The following is an 11,851-nucleotide window of genomic DNA, read 5'->3' on the forward strand; positions in this document are numbered from 1 at the left end:
ACAGTGATTTTGAATCGATTCCGATAAGGGTGTTTTTTAAAATAAATATTTGTAATAATAACTCAATATTGTACCAATAGCCCATAAAGTCCTTCCGATTACAATTTCTGTAACGACAATATAATTTATTTATTTTTTGGCTCCCAACGTTATTGCAAAATAAAAATTTATAATTTTACAAAATATAACGTTAAATTTCTAGAAAACACATTTTATTTTAAAATACATTTTAATATAAAATAAAATATATCTAAAAATGAGATCAAATAAACACTTAATAATAACGAAATCGTATATATATATATATATATATATATATATATATATATATTTATAGATATATTAGATTAGATATTTTTATAGATATATTAGATATATATTTTATAGATAATTTTTTTTTTTTTTTTGAAGAGGTACGATTAGCATAAGGAAGACTTGCACGTTAGATATACTATTCAGTAAAATACATGATGCAGTTAATAAAGTTTACTATCAGTTTAATCAAAAGAAAATTCGGTTAAAATATATTGATAATGAAATATTAAAAATCATAAATAATTTTTAAAAAGTAAGATATAAAATAGGATAGTTCGAACAGAAAAAGAAGAAATTATCTTTTAGCCAATTTTCAAATGTTCGAGTATAATATTTTCTTAAAAAGTATTGTAATATTTTAATTGTGATAACATTTATTAATTTACTGCTTCAATATAATAGTCGTCTTCTAGAAATTGTCAGATTAATTGTAGGGATTTTGCACGTGGTAGTAGAAAATTGTCGAAGACTGATCCAATAATATTTTTTTAATTAAATTAAATATTATTTTTTTTATATAATTCTCTTTAGTACATTATTTCTGCTAGTGTATTAGAAGTTTCAAAAAGGTTTTTTTTTCTGAAAAATAATCGGGGTTTACCAAAAGCTGCTTTTAATGTTTATTTATGAATATCAAACTACTTCTGAACATGAGTGTTCCATGCTTCTCCCCAGACAGTTATAGGATATAACATTAATGACTGAGCATGTATACAGTATATTTAATATAATTATACTATAATATACTATTTTTAATTTTATAGAATTTCTCAGTAAAATATTTTAATTTTGCACATACACAGTAAATCTGTGATTTTTATTATTATTAATTATAACATCAAATATTTGGTAGTTCAAACTCTTTCCAAAGGTGGATAGACGTCAGTTGTATGGAAAACTTTCAATTGAAATAAAGTTTTTTTTTTGTTTTAGGGGGGAGTCTAAAACAAATTCTATCTCTCAGTACTCCTCATTTAAGACAAAGGCATTTCAAGACCATAATCCCGGTGGGGAACTTCCTTCTGGATTCCTCACTTGAGGCAAGGCAGAATTAAGACCGAAACTCGGCTTCTGGGGTAGGGACTAGGTTTAGCATAGCTGGACCTGGCACCCTGCATCAGAGGCTTGAGGCAGGCATAAATAGAAGATCGACCGGCGGGCTGAGCTGTCATGCCGGTTGACGGGGAGGCCCGTTAGAATATTGGACACTATTCTGGGCTGAATTATACTTTATTGTGGGTCCGACCCAGGGGAGAGGGAATAAAAAAAAGAGTATAAAATTATTTTAATAAATTTATATCCCACACAAAAATAAGAATATTAAAAAAAATATATTAATTAATATCGTACCGATGGTTTTTAATTAATAATATAACTCTTTATGAGAAATAATGAACAATAAAATTTAAAAAGATTCTCTTTAGGAGTGAAATTTTTGCTTGTAAATTAGCACGATTGATTTCACTATGAAATCTTACATTATCACTGAAATTTACTACATACGCTTTCTGTATTATACTTCTATCATATTTTAATAAAAATTCGTTAAGGTTTTTTCTATTTTATAACTCATATAAGATAAATCTTAAGTTTTGTAACTAACAGGAAGTCAGACTTAGTATTTGGTCTGATAAAAATTGATAAAAGAATACAATGGATAAAAATTACGATCAGCGGTCAAATAAGTTATTAGCATCTCTGATGGATTAATACATAACACGACTCACTCTAATGAATGAATACCCAATGAGGGTAAAACTATGAGTAACAAATATGTCGATTCTTTCTTTCAAAAATCAATGTAGAAAGTAAAAACAATATTTTCTTCTAGAAACGTGAAAAATGTCAAAGCGTTTATATTTTTTAACATGTAATCTTATGAACGATATAAATATATAATTGTAATAGTATATATAATATACATACGGTTTGGTAAAAAATATTTTATATCAACCTAAAAAAAAGTTTGTTGATTATATTAATATTTAATTATTATTTATTAATATCCTTATAAATAAAAATAAATATCCTTCAAATAAATATGTAGTTCAACATAGAATTTATTCGGAAATTAACAAACTAATTTAAAATATGGATTATTATTTAAATTAAGTCAGTTCTTTTGCAAAAAAAAAAAACAAAAAAGACACGTATTCATCTTTTAAATTTTATATACAATGAGCGTATTAGAACAATTATGTAAATTTCAATGATTCAGTTTTATGTATTAATAGTTTAGTTTGACAAATTACAGGGACCTTTTCGTTAATTTACGTGGTTTGGTAGAATTAATCTACAAATATAGTAACGTAAGTATTTTATAATTCTGATATTAAATTTATTTTACTACTGAGAGCTACATTATTACTATTAGATAATTATTTGACGTTTAAGGTACAAAGATATAAAATTACAAAGAGATACAAAGAGACAAACAATGTTTTACTTCAGTTGCCCGCATATGATTTAATTTGACTTCCTAAAAGGATGATATTCATACAAATAATTCATTAAATGAGGGTTAAATTTTTTATAATAAGAATTGATTTGACTAGTTTAAAAAAAAAAAAAAAATCAAATTTGATTTCATTTATCTTAATGACGCAAGTAGTTATTTCTAAATTAGATTTATGTTTAAGCATGCTTTGTGTGTATATATTAGGGCGCATACAGATTTTATATAATTTAATATTGCATTTCTATAAATATTTTCATTAATGTATGTAATCTTTTTTCTTTACTAATGTGTACGTTGCAATCTGTTCAACACTAGTGAACAATAAACAACCTCTCCACGGCCCAATTTGATAATATGAATGGCGTATAAATGAGGCGTAGTCAGGTTTTGTGTTTGTTTTTTTTTAAGTTGAACTTCTAAAATTTGTATTTAATATTAATAGAGGTTATTTTCATCAATTTTCACATAATTAAATTTTCTATAATGTTAACTAGAAATTTTTATTTATTTTTTAGTAAATTGACAAAGCTATTTTATTCCAAACGTAAAAAATACATTTTTCGAAAAAAAATCTGTTCGTGTTTTATCCTGTTTTTCTTAAAATCTAAGTAAAATAGAGATCTGGGATCATATTTATGCGATTTCTTAGACCAAAAACCATAAGGAAGCAGTAAATTTGCCCTCGATTTCTATCAAGAATTTTCGTACGGTTTAATTTCACAAAAACATTTAGGAGGGCTAAATGTTTCGGGAGCTGAAACCCGCTAACGAACCGTATTCTGTAAAACGTAACTTTTTTTTCTTATTTTTGACTATAGGATCATCAACCGAGAGATTTCCGTGCAATTCGGAATTATTCTTTATATATATTTATCGGTGTCCCTTCCCATCCCTTCTAAAATTGAAGGAAGTGATTTTTCTGGAAAATGCAAAAATATTTATTACCAAGTCGGGGGCGCTCTACATTTTGGTCGTATTGTTACCTTCCGGTTTCGACAGGAACTTGGCTAACTAGATCGGAAATTCGTTTTTTTAAATGGGACACATTTTTCACCGCTAATTTGGATTCTAGGAAATAATACGGAAGTCTTGACCGAAACATTTTTCCATAAAGAGCCATATTTAACCGCTAAAAGACCTTCGAATATTAACTAGCCCTGAATTCCTTTCAAAAACTCTTTTAAGCGCCAAAAACTTGATTTTTACAAAACAAAACAAATTACAATAGTAAACTACATATGCCTTTTCGCGTTTAGTGATATTATCAGCTTACTCCGGTTCTGACCGGAAGTGGGTTAGCGAGACCGGATCTTAATTTTTCTAAACGGAATTTTTTTACCACGGATTTGCATTATACGCACAAAAGTATGTAAGTCTTAAGAAAAATTTTTCCCAAAATTGCCTTCTTTGTTCCTAAAAATGAACTTTAAAACTCTAACTTGTTCTTAATTCTTTCTAACTCTTTTCAACTCCTCGGTAATAATAAAAAGAAAAGAAAACAGTTTTGTTCTAAACCATGTGTATCCTATCGAACGGTGAGCTCATTAATTTCCAGTCTCGACCAGACCTAGATTATTTTGACAGGTTCTTTATTTCTTTTAGGTGGAACGTAGTACTCATTATTACAGAACCGGAAGCTGTACTATTATAAATTTTTGTTTGTTTTTGAAAAATCAAGTTTATTAGCGTTTAAAAGAGTTTATGAAAGGAATTCAGAACTAGGTAAAGTTCGAAGGTCATTTAAAGGTTAAAGATGGCACTTTATGGAAAAATGTTTAGGACAAGACTTGAGAATATTTGACCCTAGAATCCAAATTTACGGTGAAAATATGTGTGTCCCATTTAAAAATTTAACTGCCGGTTTAGTTAGCCCACTTCCGGTAAAAACCGGAACTTGGCAATATTACCAAAAGGTAAAAATGTCAAATGATGGTTTTATCTAGTAGATTGTCTAAAACGTATAGAGCGTTTGAAGGCCAAAATTGAGATTACATTTATTGTTATTGGAAAATAACATTATGAGATCACATATGTACCTACTATTTCGATGACCTACCATTTTTCCCACTTCACCGTAATCTCGTCGCTACAGAACTTCTGTGGTTTCTGGTCAAAAAATTGTGACACTTGGTTTTCACAGGCCTCTTTTGAAACTCACTTGGCACTATTCATATCAGGGAGTTCTGCAGAGACCGAAACAAATGATAGCCTGACGGTGCCAGGTCCGGGCTATACGTTGAATACATTAAAACCTCCTAATCAAGTTTTCTCAATTTCTGACAGTTCATTAATTATGTATGTGGTTTGGCGTTATCAGTGTGGTATACGACACTGACACTCTGTTGACCAGTTCAGGTCGTTTCTTTTGAATTGCTAGATACAATTGCGCTAATTGTCAACAATACAGTTCTGAGTCTGTCGTTCTGCCTGGCGACAGACAGCATTTTGTGAAGCACGATACCCTTCCAATCACACCAAACCCGCAAATAAACTTCCTGGGCTTCAGTGTGAGTTTTGTCACAGACAGTGGAGCTTCTCCTCGCTCTGACCACGATTTTTTACACACACTGCTGTGTCGTAGGTTATCCATTTTTCATTACTCGTGATCAACCGCTTCAGAAATGGTTTGATTTCGTTACTTTTCAGTAGAGATGTAGATCAAAATTCGAACAAGTAAATTTTTCTGAGTCAGTTCATATGGCGCCCAAATATTGAGCTTTTTTATTTTGTAACCAGCTTTCTCCAAATGATTTAATACTGTTTTGTAACTTAGGTCATTGGTGATGCCATGACTGCTTACATGCCGGTCTTCCTCGATTTTCCCAGAATACGCTCACGCTATCTTGTGCGAAAAAGGCTCACTACTTTTTAGACTACCTATTATTATTTTTGAAAATTATTTATTTTTCATTTTACAAGTTACAGTGCATTTTAGAAAAAAAAATCTTAACGGGCAGTAATAAAATTTGTAACAAAGCAATTTTCCTAAGAATTTTTAAAATTTAAAGTGGCATTCTACTCCGCTTTCGATAAAATAATGTTTTTAATATTTATTCGTTGAGGTTATATTCTATAAAAAATAAGTCTGTGGAATACTGAAAAATATTAAATAAATTTCTATAAAAAAAATTTTGGGAATTTTCAAATAAGATTACCATCTCATTTCTTTGAGAAACACTCTTATGTGATCTACAAATTGACGTAACATTGCAATAAAAAATTCAAGGATCGAAATTTGATAGTAATGAAATCTGTAAAAGTTTTCGTATGGAATAAGTATTTTGATCGAGATTTTTTTATTTCATTAAAATAATTTTGTTGTTAATTAATAGGCGCGTACGTTTTACATATACATCTTTCACTACTCAAAAAAAGAAGATATATGTCAACTGTCGTGTAATTATCCTTTTGACAACATTTATTTATTTGTTACATATTTATTTTATTTTTGGAAAAATAAAATATATAAAACAGGTATTTTTTTAACTTTTTACTTTTTCTTATACTCTTTTCAACATGTAAAATTAATAATAATAAAAATTATTTTCCCTTTTTTGTTACTATTAAAAATAGAAATATTTACCTTAAAAATATCAACACGGCCCCCGATTTGTGCACATACTAGTATTTTGTTATGTGTCATCCAATATAGAAATGTTATGGCAACAAAATGTTGTATTTTAACAATAATGATAATAATAATAACAGTGAATGAGCATGCATTGCTGTCAGAGTTAATCACATCGTTCTAACCGAGTTCAGCTGTTTGTAAGAGAGGGTATATTAGAGTAGAGGGTCTTTAGAAGCAGTTCAGGGTCTGATGTGATAGGGAAATCTACCCTTTTCTATTCATTTTTTCTTTTAATTTTAGAATTGTATGAGAATGAAACGCTTCATATAAAAATAAATTAATATATATATATTTTTTGTAACTATGGTTTATTATTATTATTATTATTAAAATATATTCTGTACTCGCAAACGAAAAATGTGTTCTAAACCTTTCATTACATTTAAATTCAAAACTGAAATCTAAACCATTCCATTAAATTAAATTTTACAAGGATTTTAAAATTAAAATCAGTTATAAAAATTGGACTTCTACGAACTTGAAAAAAATCGCTTATTCAGAGATGTCAGATTCGGTATTCCGGATAAATTGAACATTTTTGTTTAATTTCGTATTATATGTAATATCTTACATTTTTCTCTCCATAAAAATACTGTCACCTCAGATCAGATAAAATCACGGCTAAAACTACTGACTCCGGTATTTAAATTAAAAAAAAACAAATTATACGTAAATTCTTAGCAGTTTATGTCAGAATCAAAATAATTGTTTTGTGTTTGACTTAATTTAGATTTGAATTTATGTATTTTAATAAATAATTTCAAATTTTGAGTTAAAACTTCTTGAGTAGGATAATTCTGAATCCTGGAGAAATAATAGAAATTATAATTAATTAAAAAGTTATTCACGATTAAATTTTGAGAAAATATGATATTTTATTTGATTTTCATTTAATCAAACTAAAAGTTTCTATGATTGAGATATTGGAAATTGATTTGTATAACATTTTTGCATAATGCAAAAATTTATGTTTCTGCTGTAGTGTGATTGTTCTTTGTTTTATGGGGAAAAGTCTTCAACAAACATTATATATATATATATATATATATATATATATATAAAAACACTTAAAAAATTCATATATCAGTAGTCTTTATAATGGGCGTTATACATCACTTTTTTACGAGTGGCTGTATATTAATTCATCTTAGGTAAAAAATAATAAATAATTTGAAACAAAATAAATATTTCTACGTAAAGGTTTATTTTGCACTTCGTTTTGCTAATACGATGAAAATTTTATAAAATAAGATCTGAAGAATTGGACTGCGTAAGCGCTATCGGCAGATGTTTTATAAATGATGTATACATGATGTACAGTACACCTTGTCTGTGAACTCTTCGACTTTTCTAAGCAATTTGTAGTTGAAATGTATATTTTAGTTTTTATTATATATATATATATATATATATTTAAAAAAACAGCAAAATTACAATCTATTCTTAATATAAAATAAATATAATAATAAGTAATTAATTTAACAAAGACGTTACAAAATGAAAACATTATTAATCTATTGACCAATAATGAATAAAATTTAAATTTCCTACAATTATTAGATAACTATAAAACATTGTATCCTTTCAGCCTTGTAAGTATTTTGTCATTGTTCTCAAACGATTTTGCTCTAAATAATTTCGATGGTTGTTAGGTCGTTTTTTAATAGTTTTTAAAAATTTCTTGCTTAATTCTAAGTCGAATATTATTATTCAGAAGTGAATTTTTATGTACCAAATATCTAAGATGCCTTTGAATATTCTGTTTGAAAATTATTAATTGTACCTCAAAGTTAAATTGACTTGTACACAGCCATTCAATTGATAGTTGAACTTGAACAAATTTTTCATCTATAAATGTAATTAATTGGTTTTGTTTCATTTTTATGAACTTTTTCTAAGCGAGATTACAATCCAAACACATTCGTACATACTTGCCATTCTCTTACAGTAACCTTATGTTATTCAGGGTCTGTGATCTGTATTTTATTTTATTCAGGGAATTTTTTTTTGCAGAAAGGTTAGTTTTCTTGAGTTTCAATCTTTAATTTACTAAAAAACAAAATGTTTGTTCGTATTTATCAATTCCAAGAAAAGGTCTGGTCTGTTTCTTTAAGCATCTTTAAAGTATACTATTATATTTTAGACGATATTGAATCTAATTAGATGAAATACTTTATAATAATGACGATTGATTAAAATTCTTCAAAATAAATCAGTTTGGTTTGGTCTTGTTTTAAATAAAATCAATTTGATTTCATACTAGGAAGATAAGAAGTAAATAAAATCAATTTTACAATAAAAATAAATTTACTTAGGGAGGGAAGGAGGGTTAAATTTTCAACTCTAACAATATTTTGTGTAAAATGTATCACTGATAACGGCATATATAATGGTTTTAATCAAATATACGTTGAAAACTGATGAACTGGAAAAACAGTAATTCCAACAAACAATTGAGTTTACTCAATTTTTTACTAGTGAATAAAATTGTTTAATGTACGAAAATTTCCCAATGACCGATGTTTCCCAGCACAATTGGATTTTCCTTGAAATATCCTTTTTTATTATAATCAGTTATTAATTATATTAAGTTCATTAGAATAGTTTAGAAATTCATTAGAAATTAGAATAATATTTTTGTAAAAATAATTATTATTAAATATATTTAATATCTACTACTATAACTAAAGGAGTTTTATCCTTTCCAGAGATAAGAGTAATGCGTAGTGATTGAAAGTTAAAGTAAACATAAATCTTCTTTGTTCTATTTTGTGGTATTACAAGTTGTATGCCGTGAAATGGTGATAAGTGGAAGGGCATGGCGTTATGTAACAAACAATGAAGGGCGACACACCGTGAAATTAAACCGGGCTAGGATTTGTTGAGTAAACTTAGACACGTGACCCTATAACCCTACAAACCATCAACGTACTACAAGTATTGGATATGTATTTAAATTTAATTACATCATTCTTACTTGTTCTGTTTTCCCACTCTTTTGAAACCGAGAGCGTAATTTTTTTTTAGGTTTTTTAACAAACTATATTACTTTTTAGGCTTTTATAGGGAGTATAACGCTAGGAAATGATTGCTATGGGGGCAAGAATTCCCTATTGTGTTTAGCCACTGTGTTAATGTATTGATTTACGATAGAAACAGAAATATTATTTCTCTCTTTCTTGATATATGTTTGATACATGTAAAGCACCTGACGTACAAGACGATAAATAGTAGAGTTTCTTTTTCTAATATTAGCGATGTATACTGTACAGCCAGACCCTTTGGTGAATACATTTAAAATCTAACTTATATGGCTGAATATCACCTGTATTTTGGTAGGCTGTGCATCCTCTTATGTGACACAATGAAGAAGACAATGAAGAAGACTGCAGGAAATTACTTTATATCTCGTTTTCTTTTGTAATCCTGAGACGAGAGGTGGAATCATTACTTTTGAGAATATTGTGTCATTTTCGAAAGTGACTTGTAACTTACAACTTACGTACAACCATTACGGTTATGGCACGTAACAAATGTACAGCGGTTAAAAAATTATTCCTTCGGTTTATCGTTTGGTATTTATAAAGTTTTGATATTTCTGAACCAAAAAAAAAAATAATAAAAACTCAAACTTCGCTACAAAGTTAAATTTGTATGCATGAGAATCTCCCTCTGTGTGTATGCGCGCGCGCACGTAGTTCTAGTAATTAATTGTGTATTCAAGCTTATGTATTTGTTGAACTGCTTTCAATAAAAGTTTCAAAATATCCATTGTAAGGGCAAGGAGGTAGTGAGGAGATGCTGCAACTCGAATGGAGTTGGAATATTTTTAAATTTTCATGGTTCATGACATAACTATCAAAATTGATTCTAAAAAATATTTTCGTTTTACAGAGTAGTATACAATAAGTTTACAAATTTGAATTTTGGATTACATATTTATTTTTAAATTTAATATGATTACAACTTTACATACCAAATACGGTATTTGTGGAAAAAGTTTTTCCTGCATGACGTGTTCAATATGGCCGCCGTTACGCCTGAAAACCTCTTCAAGGCAAATGTGTACGTTTCTGATGACTCTGTGACACAATTTCACTTGAATCTCTTCACACAACTGAACTATCCGCGCACCTATTTCGAGAAGAATGGCAGGTTTTTTTATGGGAAAAGTTTCTCTTTTCAATATCCCCATAAAAGTCTCAAGATTTAATTTAGGGCTCAAAGGTGGAAAAAAGAAACCTCCACTTTGGCAGCGATTTGAAATTACGCGAATAACAAAAACTGAATTGTAAAAATCCAACACAACATTAGCTCTAGGGGGGGGGGGGTCACACCATCTTTCATAAACCGTTCAATATCTATAGGCAACTCAGTCGCAAGCAGTTTGGATCATTCCTTTAAATATCCAAATAGCGTTGAGAATTAATTGTATTGTTGAAAAATACTGGCCCATCAATCCGTGATTGGATAAAGTTGTCCATATGGTTACTTTAAGTTCATGCTTGTTTTTCATGCACGATTTGTGGTACTGCTGTCGTCCAAAAGCGGACATTTTGTTTGTTAACCGTCCCCTAAACATGAAAATAGGCTTGTCTGAAAACCAAGTTTCGAACAGAATATCATCTTTCCCTTCCGACCACTGTGCAATCTTTTTTTGCTTGTTCGGTTGTGTTAACTTACGTGGGACAGTAAATTTGCATGGAAACAGCTTGATATCAATGTGTAACATTTTTTGTACTGTACGACGAGATATTCCCATTTCTCGTGAAACGCGTCGTGTAGTAGACCTATCCGGACTACTTTGCATGGGAGACGAAGTGCTTCAATATTTTCCAACCAACGGGAGCTGCTTTAGAACGTTTCTCTTCTTTTATGCTGCATTCTCCCTCAAATTTACGGTATAAACGGAGAATGGCAATCATTTTGTGAAAATTAATTCGAAATTGTCGCTGAGTCTGTAACACTTCTGATTCAGCATAAAGAAGCAAATCTTTAGCGCGGTGTGAATTAGAAAAACGTCAGTGACCGGCTATGGCTCAACAATAAGTTACTTGTTGCGGAATCAGAAACGAATTGAAAGACTAGGCGACATCTGTCGATATTTCTAAGAAATAGTGATTACGCATACACAAGTAAAAAACATTTATTTATAATCGGATTTATAAATGTGTCAACTTATCGTGGGCCACTCTGTATACCAAGCCCTTGTGGTTAACAAAATGAAAGTTTCTCTAGTAACAAAAGAAGAAATTGTTAGTAAAAAAAAAATGTTGGTAGGAAATTAATCATTAATAAGAAACAAGCTGACAACAAAGTTGTAATGCTTTCCTGGCATTGGTTATTTTTATATAGAGGAAATATAATAATACATGAAAATAAATCAAAAAAGAGTTTTAAAAATCGATGTTTTTAAACTTTGGCTCTTTCACCCTCAATATTGCCTC

This window comes from Lycorma delicatula, chromosome 3, assembly GCF_047948215.1.
Source record: "Lycorma delicatula isolate Av1 chromosome 3, ASM4794821v1, whole genome shotgun sequence".
Classification (NCBI taxonomy): Eukaryota; Metazoa; Arthropoda; class Insecta; order Hemiptera; family Fulgoridae; genus Lycorma; species Lycorma delicatula.